General features: G+C 56.5%; 2 protein-coding genes across 4 annotated transcripts in view; both read left to right on the top strand.

Annotated features, from left to right (window-relative positions):
* MOCS1 (molybdenum cofactor synthesis 1) overlaps positions 1-20,738 on the top strand; it is a 918,787-nt gene that overhangs the window by 674,016 nt on the left and 224,033 nt on the right. The gene's annotated exons all lie outside the window — the stretch shown is intronic.
* The window catches only part of KCNK5 (potassium two pore domain channel subfamily K member 5), a 38,720-nt gene that overhangs the window by 6,971 nt on the left and 11,011 nt on the right, over positions 1-20,738 (top strand). The window contains exons 1-2 of one of the 3 annotated variants that reach the window (XM_084968021.1): positions 945-1,048; positions 2,480-2,545. The exons of 1 other annotated variant lie outside the window; for it this stretch is intronic. The gene's annotated coding sequence lies outside the window, so the exon portion shown is untranslated. Of the gene's footprint in view, positions 1-944; positions 1,049-2,325; positions 2,546-20,738 lie in introns of those variants that run through there. One more of the 3 variants, XM_084968022.1, reaches the window with a different exon arrangement.

Genomic DNA, 20,738 nt, shown 5'->3' with positions numbered 1-20,738 from the left:
TTTACCCCGTGGGTGTTCTGATAAGGCTGCTGCCTCCTCCTCCTGTTCTCCTTCCGATCTGATGCTGTGTGGGTTTTTCTGGCAAAGCCCACAGAGCTCAGCCCACCCACGCTCCCTCACACCCAGCTTGCAGTGAGGGTCCTTTCTCTTCTATGAGCCCCTGGGGAGGTCCAGGGCAGGGTCCCCGCCACTTGATGAGCTTCTCAGATGACACCTCATTGCCCTTTTAAGTACAAGCAGGGGCGGTGTTGTGCTCCAGCTCTTGGCTTTTTATGAGCAGTTAGTCTGGCCCCCAAACCTCAGAGACCTGGGCAAAGTTTGGGGATCACAGAGGGGGTCCCTCCCTGCCAGCTGCCATTTCTGTGTGTGCTGAAGCCTCAGAAACCCAACAGGGCTTTTGCCTCCCCGCTCCTCTGCCCGGAGCTCCGTCTGGCTGGGAGGAGAAACAGGGCAGGGTGGTGAAATGAGGGGAAATATGGTCCTGCTGCTGAGTGATGGGATGCAGATGGTGAGGCTGGAGAGATGAATGAGGGTCAGAGGGCCTCAGAGGATTCAGTTCCTGTTTCCTGAAGCCTGTAGGACCCCTTGGCCTGTGGGGGAGCTGGCCTGGAACAAAACATAGCCCCTGCCCTCAAGGAGCCCCTACTCAGGAGAAAGAAAGGCCAAGAGCTTATTACCTGAGTGACACTGGTGGGCACACTTGGAGGTTCCAGGCAGGTACTGCTAGAGATTAATTTCTGCTCCTGCACTTAAAGGGGAGGGGGTTGAGGCAGGCAGGAGGGATGAGCTGGGTGAGCTGCAGCCTCTGTAAGCTCTCTGCTGAATACCTCCCACGTGCCAGGCACCTCCCACGTGCCAGGAGTTGGGCTGATTCTTTACTTGTGTGTCTCGTTGCACCAGTCCTGTGGGTTAGGCGTTACTGCTCTGCCCATTTTCTAGGAAACCCGAGGCCAGGGGATTTGCCCAGGTCTATGTGACCAACTGACGGCTGAAATTCCCCACCCGACCCCACTCCCACTTGCTGACTTCACAGCCTTGGGGCTTGACGGTGAGTGGAGATAGAGCCTGGAGGTGAGAGTGATGGAGTGGGCAGGGGCTGGAGGCCGGGTGATTCCAACTAACAGTCATCGAGTGCTTGCTTCGCCACAGGCAGTGGGTGCTGTTTCTCTGCAGCATCTCATAACCCGCACAGCAGCCCTCTGCTGGAGGTGCTCTTACGGGCGCCACCTCACGCCCGGATTGACAAAATGGATCATCAGTGTTCACTCATTTTGGAGTTCCCTGGTGGCTCCATGTGTTAAGGACCTGATATTATCACTGCAACGGCTTGGGTTGCTGCCATGGCATGGGTTTGAGCCCTGGCCCAGGAACTTTCCATATGCCTTAGGTTCAGCCAAAAAGAATTTAAAAATTAAAAAAAAAAAAAATTCACTCATGTGCCTGAGGCAGTGTAGCTAAGAAGTGGAAGAATGGGGATTTGAACCCAGAGTCCACAGTCTGAACCATTCTGCTCAGTGTAAGATGTAAAGGTGGAAAAAACAAGAAGCCTGGAGGTGGGAAAGGATAGGGCGCACATGGTGTCTTTAGAGCCTTAGGCTGCGTCTGCATCTGATGATGCCTGGGCCGTGTGACCTTGAGCAAGTTGGTCCCCTCACCTGTGAAATGGGACAGTAATGCAGTATCACCCTCATGCCCGCACAGCCCAAGTAAACACACTCCATGGGAGTGGTTGGTGATTTTACTGTGTCAGCCAATGCTCCAGGCCCGTGTCCCGGGGTGGCGGGGGGGCTGTGCCTGCCGCCACTTCAGGCCCCACCATATGTTGAGCTCCCAATCTGGAGATGGAGACATGGCTGATAAAACCCGCCACATTCTTCCTGGCAGAGTCACCCACCGTCGCCCGCACCTCACCCACCTCCCTCCCCTCAGAAGAGAAAACGTGGAAGGTGTACCTTCCCTTCTTCCCACCCGAGCCCCGCTCCCTCCCCTGAAGCAAGGGGCCAAGGCCTCCTTGGGGGCAGACACCGCCCTCCTCCCCTCTCAACGGCCCTTGGTAGCCAGGTCCCTTTGATTGGCTTTGAAGTGTCCATTCTGTTTTTCCCCTCCTCTGTCTAAATATTTGGGTTTCCTGCCGAAATATTTAGGCAGGATTGTGTACTTGTGGCTGTTGTCACCTCCCATGGCACTGTCATCTGGCCACAGCTGCCTTGCTGGCCCCTCCCCTTAGGGAGAGGCTTGCCCCCAGGCCTGGTGAGAAGCTGGGGTGGGGGGCTGTCCCTGTTGCCTGGTGGCCAGCCTTGTGGGTTGTCAGGGGGCCTGTGGGCCACACCAGCTGGAGGGGGGTGGGGTGGACACAGTGGAGCCCCTCCCTTTGTCTGTGTGACCAGTGCAGAGGCTGGACCTGGGGCTGGCAAACCCTTATCTGAACCACCATGAAGGGAATAGCTGGTTCTAACCTGGGTTCTGATTCTCCCCACAGTACTGCTTTGTGCTGTGTGACCTTGATCTGATCAGATTTCACCGCTTTGGACTCTACTTCCTCAGAGTAAGTTCATCCACTCATCCAAGAAGGCTTGGAGGGCCTGTTAAATTAGGCCCAGCTAGACCGCAGGAGCCCTGGCTCAGGGAGCAGCTTGCCCAGAATGTGCCTGTTGGGCCCCTGGTGCCTGGGGGGTGTGCCTGGCGCTGGGTGGGGGAGAGGCTGAGAACCATGTGGACTCTTGGGTTGAAAGTCCAGTTGGGAGGGGCCCAGCCTCCTGAGAGGTCAAGGCAGTTACCTGGGTGTATGGAGCCAGGCCAGGCTCCGGCCCCAGAGACCAGAAGCCCAGTGGTCTTATCAAAATGTGCTCCCACTTTCCCCTTCCAGCCGAGTGAGGCAGGGCCAAGTTGCCCGGTGGGTCAGGGACAGGCTTTCAAGTCACACCACCTGGAGCTGTGTGACCCGGAGCCTGTGGCTGCATCAGATGGTGGAAGCGATGATGGGCTTGCTGGGCGCGGAGACCACTGGAGACCAAGCGCGGAAGGCTTGCTCTCTGCGGCTTCCGCCTCCAAGCTAACCTTTAAGACCAGCTCGCTCTTATCATCTCCCTTTGGAGGGACTTGGCAGAACAAACAGCCCTGCCTCTCTGGATCTGTTTCTCTCCAGGAATCCCCTTCACTCCCTTCCCTGTGCATTAGCAGGCACATCTCTCCTGGGGGAGGTGGCTTCCGCTTTCAAGGAACTTGAGACCGCGCAGAGACCCAGTCCTTGGCTCAGATGTGTACCAGGGACGCACAGTGTGCCCAGGCCTGTTCGAGACCCGCGGCGGAGGGAGGGAGCTGACCCCGCCGGTCAGGGTACCTTGTCCTCAGACCGCGACTCCCCTGCCCCTTCCTTGTGGGAACTGTTGTTTCATCTTCCAAACCTGAGAAGGAGCAGGAGGAAGGCCCGGCCGTTTGTAGGGGAGAAGGGCATGTCCCTCGCCCTCGTCCCTTTTCTATCCTGTGTCCCCCCCCCCCCTCCCCGGGCACTGCTGACCAAGGGTGTGGGCCCCCCGGGGGGGTGGAGCAGAGGTGTCGCCTGCAGCACCTGGGTGACCTCTGAGAAGCTTGCGGATACACAGGCTTTGCGTCCACCCTTGGCCTTCCCATGGGTCTCTGCAGACCCCGTTCACCTGCGCCGCCTTCCGGAGACTTCTGTGAGGTCTGGCGGCGAAACGCCATCCCGTTTGTTAGATGGTGAGACGCTGGGACAGATTGTCTCTAGAACCAGGCTCGGGTTCACCTAGATCTGCTTGCCCAGGTCCAGAGCCGTTCTTTCCCAAGCCACCACGAATCCCCTTTGGAATGGCCTTTAAATCAAAATCTTGATGTGCGCTGGCCTCTAGAGCACCTCTCACTTATGGTGAGGGGACTAGCCTGCCTGGCCTCCGAACCTGCCCAGCACAGCCCACCCTTGAGCACTAGCTCCCCCAACCACCTGAGACTTTTTTTCCTGGGATAAGAGACAAAGGTTGAAACCGTGCTGAAACAGAGGCTCAGAAAGAAGGATGTTTTTCGGGGCCATCCAGAGCCCAGGGCAGAAATGATACGATGCCTCCCCAGGGAGTTTCGCCATCATGGGACCCTGCTCCCCAGGTGTTTGAACCCAGGAAGCTGTAGTTGGCTGGTTTCCTGGGAGCCCAGAGCCCAGCCACCTTGGAGGCCAGCAGGGAAGACTGGTGGGGGAGGGGGGGCGGCTCCGGGCACCACTCCCAGCAGCAAATCATAAAATGTGAGGCTGGAGGGAGCTTAGTGGTTATCTAACTAGCCTCCCTTTACAGCCCTGAGCCAAGGCCCAGACCTTGGGAGGTTATGTAACTTTTCCAAGGTTATGTTGCTCGCCAGGGTGGGGGAAGTACAATAAAGAAATAGGGAGAAGTGGGGCAATTTGGGAAGGCTTCTTGGAAGCAGCGGCCAGAGGAGGTGGAAGGTGGTCACTGCCGCAGCAGTGAAGGGAGCCCGAGAGAGTGAGATTGGGACCCCCGACTCAGAAAACCCTCCCTGGCTTCTTCCCCAGACCAAGAGCCAAGGTCCCTTCCAGGGGCCTAGGTGATGGACTCTGCTCCCTTGTGGTCTCGCTTCTTTCCAGAGCCCCACCCTCCATCGCAGCTACGGTACAGACATGCAGGTGGGGAGGCATTCTCAAACCCTGCATGCTCATAGTGAGTTTCAACCTTTACCAAGAACTCGGGTCTGGTGTTCCTGTTGTAGCTTAGCAGGTTAAGAACCCGACTAGTATCCATGAGGATGCAGGTTCAATCCCTAGCCTCACTCAGTGGGTCAAGGATCCGTGGTGGCCGCAAGCTGCGGTGTAGGCTGCAGGTGCGGCTCAGATCTGGCATTGCTCTGGCTGTGGCATTGGCCTCCCTCAGCGGCAGCTCCGATTCAACACCTAGCCTAGGTACTTCCACAGGCTGCACCTGCAGCCCTCAAAAGACAAAAGACAAAAAGAAGAACTCAGGTCTATGTCCACTGATAATGTCTGTCACCCTGCGGGTGGTGGCAGAGGGAGGCGTCTGGGAGACACTCCACAGCAGCGCTGCAGCTGGCACCTGATGATGGAAAGGCCTGTGAGGGGCCATCGCCACATCGCCTTGGTTCCCAGCAAGGGGAAGATAGGTGCTGTGGGGGAAACTCATTTTGCAGAAAAGGCGACTGAGACAGGAAGGATTAAAGGAGTTCGTTATTCAAGGTCACACAGCTGGTTCGTGGCCTGAACCCAGGCCTGCTGGGTCCAGAGCCAGGGCCCTGCAGAGTCGCCCCGTTTAGACTCCGTGGTGTCCTAAATCAGCAAGGCCACCAGCCCCTCCTAGAGCCTGGGTTTCCTCCTTGGGCCAGGTTGCCTCCAGTTCGGCGGAAGCGCGCCCCACACCCACACTGGCCCTTTGCGGAGCCCTGCTCTCTTCAGCCTTTGCGAGTTCTGACACCACTGTTTCCTGACCACACTGACCATATATAGGATGGTTTGCCATTTTCCGTGTGAAAAGTTCTAAAGCAGGATAAAAACCCCACCCCGTTCCTCTGTCATCCTTACAGACCTCTCAGGCTCTGACCCTTCACACAGGATTTGTGGGTCAGGGGACCCTGAGATCGCACTCTGGAGAAAGAATCGAGGACCCGGAGTGGGAGCCGCAATTTCCCCTTGGCCGTGGGGCTCCCATCTGAGTCCCCCCATTACCTGCCTCCTTCCTGGCAGCTAAACCCACACTGTGGCGTGCGTCCCACTTGGCTTCTGCACCTGGGGAGGGAGCAGCCTTCGTCTTGCCTGTCTTGGGGGGGTGTAAGCGCCACTCAGATCTGCCTGCATCACTGGGGACAGAGGCTGGCTATTTTGCAGCATGCAGGGGACCCCGGGCGGGACCTTCCTGGACGTGGATGTTGATTTTGGCTTAGGTGCCCCTTGTGTCCAATGCAAGGTTCTTGTTCCTCCGGTGCCCCCCTGGGTGCAGGACAGCACCTGTTCACAGATTCCCCCTGGAGGAGAAAGAACAGCAGCCCCATCCCCTCCCCTGTTCAAATAAAACCCTCGCCTCCTGGGTCGTGGAATGCATCCTGACAGTGTTAGCTTTGGAAGGGCGCCCTCCCCTTCTCGGCATCCCGCCCCCTTTGGAGCAGCGAGTGGAAGGGCCGCCTCTGGCCCAGGGATAGTGCTGAGTGGGCTGAGCAGAGCAGGCTGCCGCAGTTAAGTGTCCTGTCAGCACCCCCCCTGGGAGCAGGAAAAGGGAGGGTGTCCTGAATATCAGCTTTTCAACACCCCACCTCCTCCATCCTCCAGACTTTAGCCACAGCCCCGAAATCCACTGATGAGTGGCCTAGGGCCTGGGGTCCAGAAGACAGGGCCGGGACCTGGCTCAGCTGACTTGCTGTGTGACCAGGACAGGTCACTGCCCCTCTGCCTCTGAGCCAAGGAACTGGATCACCAAGGCCAGTTAGATGCTTGCTGAGCTCCAGCTGTATGCTCAGTGCTAGTTCAAGGGTCGTGAGGATTGTGAGCCGTATTAGACATCATCCTTGCCTTTGAGGTTGGGGTGGGGCCCTGTGATGTACATTAAGGGTTATTGGATGGGGGCGTGGCATGTTGGAGGGGCCTCGTGTGCTCCAAGGTTGCCATGGACTTGGGTGACAGGGAAGGTTCCCCTGACCCTGGGGGTTGCCTTCCTTTGAGCCCCATCATTCTCTGGGCACCTCCTTTCCCTAACATCAGAGCACATTGCACCGGGAGTCTAGCCTTGTCTGCACGCCTTTCCCTCCCAGGAGGCCTCTGCTGTGTGCATGGGCTCCCAAACCCAGCTCTGCAAGAGGGTAATGATTAATGAGCAGCTGAACCATGAAGCTCTCTCTCTTCTTTGGCCTCTGTCCCACGAGCCCTTGAAACCCAATGGTAGGACTATCAGAGCCCACCTCCAGTCTGGAAAACTCCTGTCTCTAGTCCTTCCAGCGGGGCCCACGCCTGGCCAGATTCTGACCCCCCCGTCATGGGCACAGTGCCCTCTTGGCTGGGGACACTCTGTTCTCGGTTGGGACAGGTCGATAGGCCGCCTGGAGAAGTGCGTCAGCATCTCCTGGTGTGCATCTGTCTAGACCTAGAGCTGGCTCCCCAGGGCTGGGCCAGGGCAATTTCTAAGTCTTGGGGTTGAGGGGGTGCCCTTTTGAGTCCTGCTCTAGAAGGTTTCCCATCTCCACCAGGCCAGGGTTTCAGAGTTCACAGGTCTCAGTTCTGGCATGCCCTCTCTCTCTGGAGCTCCCCTGGTCTGAGAGCTGCCTGGTGAGATCCCCCATCTCTGCCACCTGCTCTGTGCTGGGGTCACTGTATACATGTCTTTTTTTTTTTTCTTTTTTTGGCCACCCTGGGGCATATGGAGTTCCCTGACCAGAGATCAGATCCAAGCCACAGTTGCCACCTGTACCACAGCTACAGCAGTGCTGGAGTCTTTGACCCACTGTGCCTGGTGGGGAATCGAACCTGTGTCTCAGCACTGCAGAGATACTGATCCCGTTGCACCACAGTAGGAACTCCTATGTACATACACTTCTTAAAATTTCTCCTTCCTAGAGTTCCTGTTGTGGCTCAGTGGGTGAAGAACCCAACTAGTATCCATGAGGATGCAGGTTCAATCCCAGGCCTTGCTCAGTGGGTTAAGGAGCCAGTGTTGCCAGGAGCTGTGGTGTAGGTGGCAGATGCGACTCGGATCCCTTGTTGCTGTGGCTGTGGCGTAGGCCAGCAGGTGCAGCTCCAATTCAACCCCTAGCCTGGAAACTTCCATATGCTGCAGGTGTGGCTCTAAAAAGAAAAAAAAAGTCATCTTCCCGAACCCGGTTTCTGTCTGCGTACACATGCTCCACGCCCCCTCCCCGCTGCTCTGCACACAGTTTAATCTCTGCTAGGCTGACCTGGGCTCTGGCCCCTGGAGTGGGAGACCCTCAAACTAACCAACAGGGGCCCCTGCTGCCAGGCCTGGGGCGGAGGAGGTTTCCCAGGGCTTCCGTTGGATGTTTCTCAGGGGACTGAGCCAGGAGCCAGACTTCAACTGAGAACAAAAGCAAGCCAGGGCTGCGGGCAGCAGGAGACGCCAGTGCCACGCGTGGTACGGTGTTAGCGTCGAATCATAGAAACTCGGTGTAAAAACGGAAGGCGGGCAGCGCCGGTCGGAGGCAGGGTTATTGGTGCCTTTTTCTTTCCCTGCCTCCCTCATTTTCTGAAATGCTGTTGTCTTGCTTTTACAGCAAAGAAATTGAATTTTCCTAAAGGGTAGGCTGCACGCATATGGCATCAGCTGCTTCTCCACTGGCTATTTTTAACGTGGGGGTACACGAAGCACAAATAAACACGGTTTTAATGGTGCATACTCTGAAAACTAATATCGCTCCTGAAATTGCTAAATAGTGTGCTGTTATGACGTTTAGATTGAGCTGCCAGAGGTGTGACTTCCTGGACAGCAGTGCTGATGAGGCCTTTGAGGGGGAGGGTCTCAAAGAAGGGGGAGGCCAGGTGGGCTCTCAGTCTGCGGACCAAGAAGCTTGAGAGTGGACATGACGGTGGGTAGTCACCAAGAAGAGAGTGTGCCTGGGAGAGGGAGAGGCCTGGCAGAGCTGGGGAAGCCCCAGGGGCTGCCCCAATGTTGGGGGTCAGTGTCCCCTACGAGGGGACAGACAAGTATTTTCTTGGCCTCAGCGTGCATCCAGCTCTTCCAGTTCCCAAGGGGGCCCGAGAAAAACCTTGCTTTGCTTTTTGTTTCCGTTTTGGTGGTGTTGTTTTAGGGCTGCACCTGCAACATGTGGAAATTCCCAGGCTAGGGGTCGAATCAGAGCTGCAGCTGCCGGCCTAGGCCATAGCCACAGCCACAGCCGTGCCAGATCTTAACCTACTGAGCAAGGCCAGGGATCGAACCCGCATCCTCATGGACACTGTGTCAGGTTCTTAACCTGCTGAGCCACAGTAGGAACTCCTTGCCTTTTTGGATTAACAAAAAATGCAGAGTTCTCTTGTGGCACAGTGGGTTAAGGATCCGGCATTGTCATGGCGTGGCTTTGGTTACTGCAGTGGTGCAGGTTCAACCCCTGGTCTGGGAACATCCAAGTGCTTCAGACATGGCCAAAAAAACCCCCCAAACCAGAAGCACAGGTAAGGTTTGGGATAGCTGGGGACCACGTGTGTAATTCAGAGTCACGAGCCTGCTGTATATCATGGCCCAAGGCTTGGGTGAACCCAGGGACCAGGGACAGGGGCGGGGGAAAAGTCGGCTCTGCCAAGGTAGGGTGTGTTGTGTTTGCATCAGTAGGGAAACTAGCACCCGCAGGTCGCTAATTAATTTTAATTTTAACATGATGTTACTATTGTGACTTTTATTTTTTAGTGAAGATGAATAACATTAAAATGTAGCTTCCTGGCCACGTTCTTAGGGCAGAGGAGCCACAGGGGACAGAGAACCTTCCGTCCACACAGAGAGTTTTGTTGGGCAGGGCTGGAGAGTGCTGATGGGATCTGTTGAGGCTGCTCCTGGTACCTTGGGGTCTAGTCAAATTCCATCCTGCTCTGGGGTGGGGGAGGGGAAGGCTGGCCTGTAGCCTTGGACTGGGAGGGTGTTGTGAGAACATGGGGGGGAGGGGGACCTGCCCCATCCCACCCACCCACTGGGAAACTGGCACAGCGTCCCCACCTCTGGTTTACGGAAAGCGTGGGTTTGCTCCCATCTGTTGACTGCCCAGCCCCTGCGGTCCCATCAGACTCAGATGAGGGACCATCCTGGCCTCCCCGGTGGCTCGTTGGCTCATCTGCTGCTTTCTTGTGCTGTCCTGGCCACTGTCGTGAAACCTCTCCCGTGTGCCCGCTGCCTGTCCCTTGTTAGACTGGAGGTCCTCCTGGGCACCCGGGCAGGGCCTGTGTCTTTCTCTCTTCCCTGGTTCTGCCCACAGCATTAGGGCACAGGGCTGGGGCTTGGCAAAGACTTAAGGAATCTGGCAGTTCCTGACCTGGAGCTGCAGAATGCAAGGAAAGCTTGCCCGGGCCTCTGGTGGGGTTGGTGGTCCTGCATGGGGGTTGAGGGCTGGGGTCTGCCCAGATGTGGCACGTGTAGGGAAAATGGCCCAGGGCCTCGAGGTGGGAGTGACAGTGAAGGGGACGCTGTTCCCACCTTGTCCTCCTATCACCCTGAGCTTCCTGGGGATTGACCATGGAGCAGAGAGCAGGCTGTGTCCTGGGAGCCCACTGCTGGGTCCCTGGTTTAGCCTTCAGCTGCTCAGGTCAGATGGCTGTCTTCAGCAGACGTGAAGATAAGTGGACCTCCCTGGCTGGGCCTGAGAAAAAGCTACCCCAGCTGCCACTCAAAGTATTTCATGGGAAACTGGGTTCTGCAGGGGGACAGGATGCAGCCACTTGAGGAGCGGGTCTTGCTCCCCTGCTGACCGTTGCATGACTTGGAAATCTGGTGGCATTTGCTTTCCTGTCTTTGAGCCTCTTCTGGCCACACACAATGCACAGGGAGACTGGGAGAAAGCCTATCCCCCGGAGCCGTGGGCTTTTAGAAGCTGGGAGTTCAGAGTCAGGGGCATCTCAACTTTGCCTGTGCACCTGCTTCATGCACTTCACGGTCACAGCTGCCGAGCCTCTGGACCCGTAACCCGGTGCATTGTTGGGGAGACAGCGTCACTCCAGTGAAGAAACTGAGGTCATGACTTTCAGGGCTGGGAAATGGCTGGTGCCGGGCAAGACCTGGGTGTCGAATGTTCCGGCATGCTCCTAAGGAGATGGAGGGCTGCCAGAGTTTGGGTGGGTGTTAGGGAGCTAAGCAGTCTTGGAAAATGCTCTTGCTTAAAACCCGCAGCCCTGGTGAAGGAGAGAGAGAGAGAGCGAGAGCGAGAGAGAAAGAGAGAGAGAGAGAGTGTGTGTGTGTGTGTGTCTGTGTGTGTCTGTGTCTGTGGAAAGTCCGTCCGGGTTCTTTCTGCCTTTCTTTCACAGCAGGGCTGTCTCAGAGTCAGGATTCTCTCCTTGTGCCATCAGGAGAGTTTCCATTTCCTGTGGCCCAGTCTGTCCCTGGGCCTGGGCTCCAGGTTGAAGGACGGGAGGTTTTTCTAACCCCCACACCCCTCACCTCACCGGCCTCTCTGTGCAAGGAGGGCTGGCTGTACTTTTCCATACCTTCAGCACAAAACAGCTCTGTGTTGCTTCACCCTCCTCAGGCCTCCGTCAGCCGGGGACAGGAGGTGGGCGGGGGACTGTCCCTGCAGCGTGGAAAAGGCAGGGGTGGCTGTGCCTTTGTGCTTTTGTGACAACCTGGGCAGAAAAGGCAGGGAGGCAAGTGGCCCGGGTCGGGGTGGGGGTGGGACACCAGTTGCATGTCACAGGCTCCGTTCCTTTCCCACACTATCTGGGGATCCCTTTTGATCTCCAAGTGGGGGCCTCGGTGGCCCGAGCCCCTGGTGCAGCTGATGTGGTGAGGTCTGTGTCCAGCAGTTGGCGTGGGGGGAATGAGGAGTCTGCCCTTGGGGGCAAAATGCCCCTTGCATCTGGCCCAGTGATTTTCAGTTGTCAGCACCATGGTCTCCACTCTTGGCTCTAATCGTGACTCCGTCTTCCTCTGGGGTTTGATCTGGGATTGGAGTAGGGGGCATGGAGGCAGAAGGCTCGCCACCCGGCAGAGTACCATCCATCCCCAAATGCCTGTGCCAGGTCGCTGGTTGTTTCTTGCACAATGTATTCCAGAGACGTCGGAGGCCAGCTGTTGTCCGTCTCCAGCTGGAGACTGAACCCAAGGAAATGGGCTTGGACGGCAGCCGGGGGGATTTAGGTTAGAGTCAGACAATAAGGAAGGATTTTGTGACAGGTGCTTGGCCCTCAGGAGGATCGCAGAGGGGGCTGGGGGTCGGCTCATGCTTGGAGGCTGCGAGGCCAGGCTTGGGTGGGAAGGTGTGTAATAAACAGGCGGTGACGGTTATCTCGTAGGCGGCGGAAACTCGGCTGCCACCCCTCAAGCAGGATACCACCACTGCCTCGTATCCCTCTGGGCTTTTTTTTTTTTTTTTTTTCCATTAATGAGGAAGTTTACAGTGTAACCATCTGGTCATCTTAAACACATTATAATAAATGGGTAGACTTAATAATCCCTTATCATCAGAACCCTCGCCTTCAAGGATGGGCAGTTACTTATTGCCTGGAGCTGCCAGCCGCAGGTGAAGGGAGGGGAGAGGAGGAAGGAGCGGGAGAGGCTGCTTTCCTGGGGCCCCTGGGTGGGCAAGGTTTGCCAGTGGTTTGGGGTCCTCTGCCGGGTAAGAGGTTGGGGTGTCAGCCACACCCTTCTCCAAGGGCACGGTGTACCCAGGAGGGATGAATGTGGTGGGGTTGGGGGTAGCTTGCATGGAAGGGGAGACTGGGGGTGCTGGTGATGAGGAAGGAGCTTCTTCCTCAGGATTCCAGCAAGGGGGCCCTGGGCAGGTGGCTCTGTCCAGGGGAACAGGGCTGGCAGCCCCCAGGGCCTGGGAGAGCTTTTTCCTTCCTTCCCAGTGCTGGAGGGGTCTTAAAGCCAGGGACATGCACAGGAGGACCTGTGCCCCCAGCCAAGATGTCCCCCCCCCGCCAGCCTCTTTCCTCCCGAATCTTGATGGTTCCAAAGTCTGCAGTGCAGCTGACTCACCAGGGCTAGGACCGTTGTGGGCTCTGGCCTTGCATGCAGGTGGGGTGGTGAGAGGTCAGGAGAGGGCATGGAGCAGAAAAACACAAAGTCATCCACCCGGTAGGATGGATGCCCACCTCATCCCACCAGAACTGACGTCAGATACGCACCTGCACCCACCTCCGTGCCCTGGAAGGCGTGGGTTTGGAAGGCATACATCTCGGAGACTCAGTCGTTTATTTGGCAGATACTGAGCATCTGCTAGTGCCAGGTTCTGTTCTGGGAGGGACAGATGAGTGAAACCGGCCTTCAGAGCTCACAGCTTATTCGGGAGAGATAAACAGTACGCCAGAGAGCACGTACCTAATGGAAGGTCCCCCGACCAAGAGTAGTGTCTCAAGCCCTGATCTTGCAGGAAGGAAGGCAGTGCTGGTGGCATCTAGCCAGCTCTTCGTGTCCACAGCTCCGAGGAACCCTCAGAACGGAGGTGACTTTCCCCTCCCCCTGTTCTGCCCAGTGCACATTTCACGCTGTGACGCCCACCCCTGAACTGTGCATGGTTTCACATAATCTGCACCCCAACTCCAGGAGGGGTACCCCCACTCTCCAGGGATGGAAGAGCTCAGACTGGTGAGAGGACGTGCCCCAGGTGACCGGCTAGTAGGAGAGAGCCAGGAGCTGAACCTGCATCTGCTCCAAAGCCCAGGCTGTTCCCCCTCTGCCCCCGTGCTGCCTGCAGAGGGTCCCAAACGTGATGTCTGTGGTTTTGCAGTTGGATTAGCCGTCCAGCTTGTGTGGGCCAGGCCAGTGTACAGAATGGGGGCCCCAAAGAACGGGAAGCCAGCTGGCACAGGGTGGGGCCTCCAAGCTGCCGAAACACCAGATCTCTCCTTCAGGTCGGCAGCTCAGGATGAGGAGATGGCGAGTCAGCAGGTTCCGTGACCTGCTCTGGGGCCTGCTTGAGGGCAGTTTTTAGAAACGTTGAGGGCAGGTGACTTCCCATGTCTGCTTCTTCCACCTCACTGCTGGGGGTTGGGGGCTGGGGGGTGAACCTAAGGCACCTCTAGGGGAGGGGATGGGGGAAGCCCAAGCATATGCTCATCCCAGATAATCTCAGGTTTGGAGCCGTGGGTTGACTGCACACCGTTTTATAGCTCTATGTCACCTGTCACCTGTGTCTGCCTGTCTGCTGTCACCTTCCCTGCTCCACTTTGGTTGGCTTTCTCAGCCCAGTCCCAGAAGAGGTGGGGGGGGGGGTCTGATTAGTTGGTGGAAAGGCCCTTAACTGAGAGTCCGGGAGCTTCTGGCTGGTCCTTCTCTGTGCTTTGTCATCAGCTTGCTGTGTGACTTCTTCTGTATCACTAGCCCTCTCTGATTAGGGCTACAAAATGGGAATAATAAATAATATTTCGCCTGCCTTACTTACAAGATTTTGAGTCTCAAATGAGACTAGAGCCAGCGGAGCTGTGGGTATGAAAGGGGCCTGATGAGTGGCATCTGGGCAGGGAGGAGGTAGCTGCGGGCTTTGCCCTCCTTAGCTTTGTCACAGAGGAACTGATGGGACCCAGAGAGCTTTGCTGGCTTCGCTGGAGAGGACAAGCCAGGAGCCAAATCCTCTGCAGGGACTTCTTCTTCCCTTTCCCCCCCTTTTTTGACGCCCCATGCATATGGAGTTCCCTGGCCAGGGATCAGATCCAAGCCGCAGTCTTTACCTATGCCGCAGCTGCAGCAACGCCAGGTCCTTAACCCACTGTGCCAGGCCAGGGATTGAACCTGTGTCCTAGCGCTCCCAAGATGCCATCCATCCCGTTGCCCCACCGCAGGACTCCTGCAGGGACCTCTCACTCCCTAGTGACCCACACCCCTAGGGGAAAAAGAGGGTATTCTGCATACCTGGCATGTTTGAGGGGTCCTGGCTGAATAAGTTCCTGCCTAGTTGTTAACTAGTTGTTAACCTGCTAGTTAGGAGATGTCTCTGGCCTCAAAGTAGAAAGATGTCAGACACTCCCAGGATTCTGGGGCTGGGGAAGGGGCCCGATTGTGTGAATCCAGGCTGAGCATCCTGGAGGGGGAAGAGATCCCAGCGCAGAGTGGGGGGCAGTGGTTGTGAATTGGGGGTAGAGAAAGAAGCTGCAGGTGGATGAAGAGTGTCCCTCTTGTCATTTAAGCCTCCCTGGATGGTCCACCTGCCCTGAGTTCTGGAGAAGATGAGGCAGGGAGGCAGGAGGCGTATTTTGAGAACATGGCTCCAGAGGGTCCTATGGCCTGTTTGTTCCGGAGGGGGGGGGGGTTCTTTCCTCCTCCCCAGGGTCAGCTTTCAGGCAGTGGTGCTGTGGGACCCGGGACCGGGCCCTTGAGGTCCACTGGGTCTGAGCGCACAGGGATTTCCAGCCTGACTCGTCCACTTAGCCTGAGAACACTTGCTGACATCTCATCCTGAGCTTGGACCCCACCAGCCCTTCTCTGTTTGCTTTAGCCAAACCTGCAGCCCTCCCAGGTCAGCCAGTCCCTGAGGTCCTCTGGCCCAGCCTCAGCTCTCATGGGAGGGACGCCTGGCTGCCCCCGGGGGGAGGGGGGAATGTTAGCATCCCAGCCTTAGAACAATGGGGGCAGGGTCACCTGCCTTGTTTTCATTGTCCCTCCTGAGTGCCGACAGGACTCCCGGGCCTGAGAAAGTCGGAAACCCAGAGGTTTCTGCTGAAAATGCGCTCACCTCTGGCACGGGCTTTCCCCACGGGCGTGAGACCTCCCCGTGCCACCGAGCTCTGCAAAAGCTGCTGAGAGATGGCCCAGGAGGGGAAGCCCAAGGGTGGACGGAAGGACAGTCGTACATCCACGGCTGCTGTGCTGACTCCAGGGGGGGCTGGACTGGGCTTTCCCCGAAACAGGGAGGGAGGATGGTTTGGGTCCAGGACAATGGTATGGTTTTGTTGTTGTTTTTTTTTTTTCTTTTTCTTTTTAGGGCTGCACCTGCGGCATATGGAAGTTCCTGGGCTAGGGGTCGAATCGAAGCTGCAGCTGCTTATACCACAGCCACAGCAACGCCAGACCTGAGCCATGTCTGCGACTGAACCCACTGAGCGGGGCCAGAGATGGAGACTGCAACCTCATGGATACCAGTTGGGTTCATTACTGCTGAGCCACAGTGGGAACGCCCAGGACAATAGTTCTGGAATTAGCTGTGCATGCTATTAGAGTCACCTGGGCAGCTTTTAAGCATCCTACTTCCCGGTGCACACCCCAGGCCGTTTCCGTCTGAATCTCGGGGTTGGACCCAGGCATGAATATTTCCCCAAGCTTCCCCGGCTGATCTCCACGTGCACTCCAGGTTAAGAAGCAGCAGTGTGGCAACCCCCTCAAGGGCACTGTGGGGGTGTGATACCACTTTCCATCTTGCCCAACGAAGGAGTGTAGGTTTCTGGGGCTGGGGGGTTAATCTAGGTGTGGCGACACTGTAGGGGGTCGTTTTGTACACAGCCCACCCTCTCCTCCCCGGGCATCCTCTGATTGGCTACTTCCGCTCCCGGCTGAGGCAGGGCAGCCTGGCCAGCACCAGACACATTGCTTTAAGGACCAAGGCACAGTGAGGTGGCTTCCTCGTCCTGCCGTGGGACTAGGGGAACGAGGGAGGAAGGAAGTATGATGAGGAATAGGGCAGTGCGGCTCCCTGGGGGCTCAGGAAGAGCTGGAGCTGGTGGCCGGTGAGCTGAGAATGAAAACGTGTTTTCTTGAATGTGCTGTGGATTCCCCGGGAGCTTGGGAGGTACTGAACTGGGCCCCCAAAGTCATGATTCTGGGCAGAGGAAGATGTGAATTGTAGAGAAGTGTCACCTGCCAAGGCAGTGTCATCATAGGCCAACCTTCTCAGTGCGTGGAGATCAAGGGTTCCTTGAGAATCTCGGCAAGCCACTTAAGCTAAACCCGGGTCTCCAGACCCTATGAATCCTAGGGTACCAACCAAGTCTCTGGCAATTTGTCTTTCCTTTTTTTGGCTAAAAACATTACCACTATCTGAGTAGGCACTGGGAGCAACTCTGAAAGTGCAGATAAGCAAAACAGAAGTTAAAGTCCACATTGCAAGAGCCCAGGTCTGGTGTTACTGAGACGAGGTGTGGCCCTGGCCCCTGGTCCCTGAACCTGCCCCACAGACACCTGCTCCCCGCCTGGTAGAGACAGGGCTAAGTGAACCAGGCCTGCAGCTGGTGCAGGTGTCAGGGAGGCACCATTGGGCCCTTGCCAATGCCCTGCTCATAAATCGGGCCTGCCCTCCCGGCCACACCCGGTCACCTGGGCTGCAGGGAGCGAGCAGGGGTGGGGTGAGGAATACCGAGGATGCCTTCTCCCTGCCCTCGCATCCTCCCTCCTGAGTGGGGAGCTGGAAGGCTGAGCCCAGCACCCACACCTGACACCCCCACTAAGGTTAACCACTCCACACCCAGGTCAACTGCACAGAATACTGCGAGTGGGGCCCAGGGCCCCTCCCCCACCCCAATCAAGGCAGGTTTGAGAAACTGAGTCAGAGGCTGAGAGAGGGAGAGTGAGAGGGAGTGAAGATGGCTGAGGGCTTAGCCAATTGCCTTCAGTTCTCTAATTTGTCTCGGGAAGAAGAGAGGTGATAGGTGCTCGCCTTCTCTCTGAGACACTTTGCCTCTGCCCACAGTCTGCCCTCAGATGAAGGGCTTGCTGGACAAGCAAGGGCTCCCCACCAGCCCCCTGGGAAGTTGTGTCCTAGAGACCCGGCTTCACTCCTGTAGTTGAGAAGCCCACCCTGTGTCCCTCTTCCCCTCCCCCCTACTCTGGACGACACACAGGCTAAGAACCAGTAGCCTGGGGTCACACCCCAGCGCTACCACTGCCTCGAAAGCTACTCAATTAGCCTCTCCGCCTCATTTTCCTCAACTGTAAAAGGGGTAGTAGTACCTATGTTGCAAGACTCTAAAGACTCCACAAGCTGTGTGATTTAAAATGCTTTGAGTTCCCTGGCGGCTCAGTGGGTTAAGGATCCGGTGTGCCACTGCTGTGGCACAGGTTGGATCCTTGGCCCAAGAATTTCCTCACGCTGTGGGCATGGCTAAAAAAGGGCTTTGATGGGTGCTTGTCATAAAATAAGTGCTCAGATACCAGCCACTATTCAAATATGAACTATCATGATCTGTGCAATAAGCAGTAGTAACCGTGCCCTCCCACCTCCCAGCGTGGCTGGATGGGCACCATCAAGGTTCCTCCCTCCGTGCCCTGCACCATGCACACACGACCACGGCCTCAATTCCCCTTCCAGGCCAGAGGGACCGGTGAGCAGAGGGGGAATGGGTCGGGGATGAATGCAGCCAGAGGTGCTGAGGGATGTTCTCGTGTGTATGTCGGTGGGTCCAGTGGAGGCTGGTGTCCAGGAGGGTCCTTGCAGGCTGCATCCTCCATGGCAGGAAGGGGCCAGAGTGTCACTCTGCCTCGGGATCTGGAGGCAGGGTCGGGAGTGGCCCTCTGGGTGCTGCTTAACTGCCGCCCCCAGGCAGGCGGCCCCCCTTGTCTGTTAAAGGTTTCTGCCACCGACCTAATAAAGTGCCCGGGTCTGTGGGGTCTGTGGGTGGGCAGCAGGCCCTCCCTGAACAGCCCACTCAGCAGGGTGAGTCTCCAGGGAGGGGAGGCCTGGCAGCTGCCTCTGCTCTGGAACCTGGGTCCCCAGGGGCACAAGGTGCCGTCTGATTTCGCAGACAGTGGAGGTTCTGGGAAGACGGGGTCAGGACGGCGCGTTGTCTGAAGCCACGGCAGGGGCATGAATGTCACCTCCCAGAGGGCTGGGGTCGGAGTGGATGGACTGGTTTTGGGGCACTGTTTTTCCAGCTGCCACGAAGGGGTGGAGGGATCGCTGGCCTCCTTCCTGTGGCCTGTGTGGAACAGAGGCAGGATTCCCATCGGCTAGGACCCAGCCAGGAGCCAGCAGGGCCGGGCTCCCCTTCTGGCTTCCTTGCTTTGAGCACCCTGACCTCAGGCTACTTACTTAACCTCTCAGCCTTAAACCCTCATTTGCAAAATGGAAAAAATGATGGTGTCTTCCCACCAGGATTCTTTTCCTCGTTAAATGAGCTGAAGGCACATAAAACGCTCAGGGTAACATTTGGTGCATAGTAAACCCTCAGTAAATCACAGCTGCTTTATTAGGAGGATGACAGGTCTGTCCCCAAACAAGAGCCGGTCTGGGCTGTGTGCGGGCAGCGGGGGAGGGGGGAATCCCTCTCTCCCATCCCCCTCCAGCATTAGGTGGAAAATGAAAATACTGTCTTGTGTGAACTGGGGAGCCAAGTTAAAGAATCCTGCGAGTGAACAGGGGCCACCCCCTCCCGAGCAGGCTGTTTCCCTAACCCCGGGGGACAGGACGCTGTGTCTGATGGCTCCCCATGACTCTCCCTCACCCAGGGATGACCCCAGCCTCTCTGTTCTGGGGGACCTCCTCTCTCGGCCGGTGGGACCCTGGCCCGCCCAGAGCCACAGCCACACGGGGTGGGAAGAGGGAGCTGGCAGCCCAAGTTCACACCAGACCTCTCTCCCCAAGCCTTGCTTTCCTCATCTGTCCAGGGATGCTCGGCAGAGTTGCAGGAAGAGTCAGGCAGGGGGTGTATAAAGATGCGGCAAGCAGTGTGTCTGACACACAGCAGCACTAAAATCCTGCCGCTCCCCAGCATGGGGCTGAGCCAGGCCAGCTGCTTGGGGCCCCGTGGGCAGAGAATAGGTGACAATCAGGGGTGCTGGGGAGGTCCAGGGAGAGCCCTGAAGGGAGGGAGCCCGGCTGACTTGCAGGAGATGGTCTGACCTCACCTGGTTCTGCCACTTAACCTCTCAGCCTCAGTCTCCTGGCGTGACCGGTGGACATAACTGTTGCCACTCTAGCCCTGGGGGGCTTGGGGCTCTTCAGAATGGCCCCCCTCCATGGGCAAACATGGAGAGACAATGGGGGTCGAGGGGACAGGGCGTGGGGATTGGCTCCCACAGAGGACAGAGACTGAGGCTTTGGACTGTGCCCCAGAGGACACGCCTCTGGCAGAGTGAAGGGCACAAAGCCAGCTTTTCTACTGCAAAGCTCCCAACTGTAATGCTTTCTTTGGTTACTCTGTTTTAGCGAGCTTTTTTTTTTTTTTTAAATTCAATGAATTTCATTATATTTATAGTTTTGTGACCATCATCACAACCTAATTTTATAGCATTTCCATCCCAAACCCCCAGTCCGTCCCTCCCCCCTCAACCTGTCCCCTTTGGTAACCATAAGTTTTTCAAAGTCTGAGAGTCTGTTTCTGTTCTGCAAATAAGTTCTCTTGTATCCTTTTTTTTAGATTCCACATATGAGTGATATATGACATTTGTCTGTCACTGTCTGACTAACTTCACTTGCATGATGATTCTAGGTCCATCATGTTGCCGCAGATGCCATTATTTCATTCTTTTTTATGGCTGAGTAATATTCCATTGTAGATACGAACCATATCTTCTTTACCCACTCCTCTGTCGATAGACCTTTAGGTTGCTTCCGTGTCTTGGCTAGTGTATGTAGTACTACAGTGAACATCGGGCTACATGTGTCTTTTCTTTTTTCTTTCTTTCTTTTTTTAGGGCAGCACTGGGGGCATATGGAAGTTCCCAGGCTAGGGGTTGAAAGAGAGCTGCAGCTGCCCGCCTACACCACAGCCATAGCAACTCCAGATCCAAGTTGCATCTGTAACCTACACCACAGCTCATTGGCAACGCCCGATCCTTAACCCACTGAGCAAGGCGAGGGATTGAATCTGTATCCTCATGGATCTTAGTCAGATTTGTTAACTGCTGAGCCATGAAGGGAGCTCCACAGGTGTCTTGTCGAGTCATGCTTTTCTCCGGATAGGTGCCCGTGAGTGGGATTGCTGGACCACATGCTAGTTCTGTTTGTAACTTTTTGCAGCACCTCCATACTGTTCTCCACAGCAGTTGCACCAAAGTATATTCCCACCAACTTGCTTTGCTTTGGCTGCCAGCTCTTTAGTTTGATGTTTCCTTAGCACTTCCTAAATAATTCCCAAGTCACAGGTGGCCGTTGGCAAGCCCGTGTTTCTCTGGGGGAGCCATGTGGCCATGGCAGGTGGGACT

This window comes from Sus scrofa, chromosome 7, assembly GCF_054392235.1.
Source record: "Sus scrofa isolate SSC_HxYL_T2T_F1_AM1 chromosome 7, Sscrofa_HxYL_maternal_Yorkshire_Landrace_v2.0, whole genome shotgun sequence".
In the NCBI taxonomy this organism is placed as follows: Eukaryota; Metazoa; Chordata; class Mammalia; order Artiodactyla; family Suidae; genus Sus; species Sus scrofa.
The sequence above is the reverse complement of the archived record's forward strand: the minus strand, read 5'-3'. Positions and strand labels throughout refer to the sequence as shown.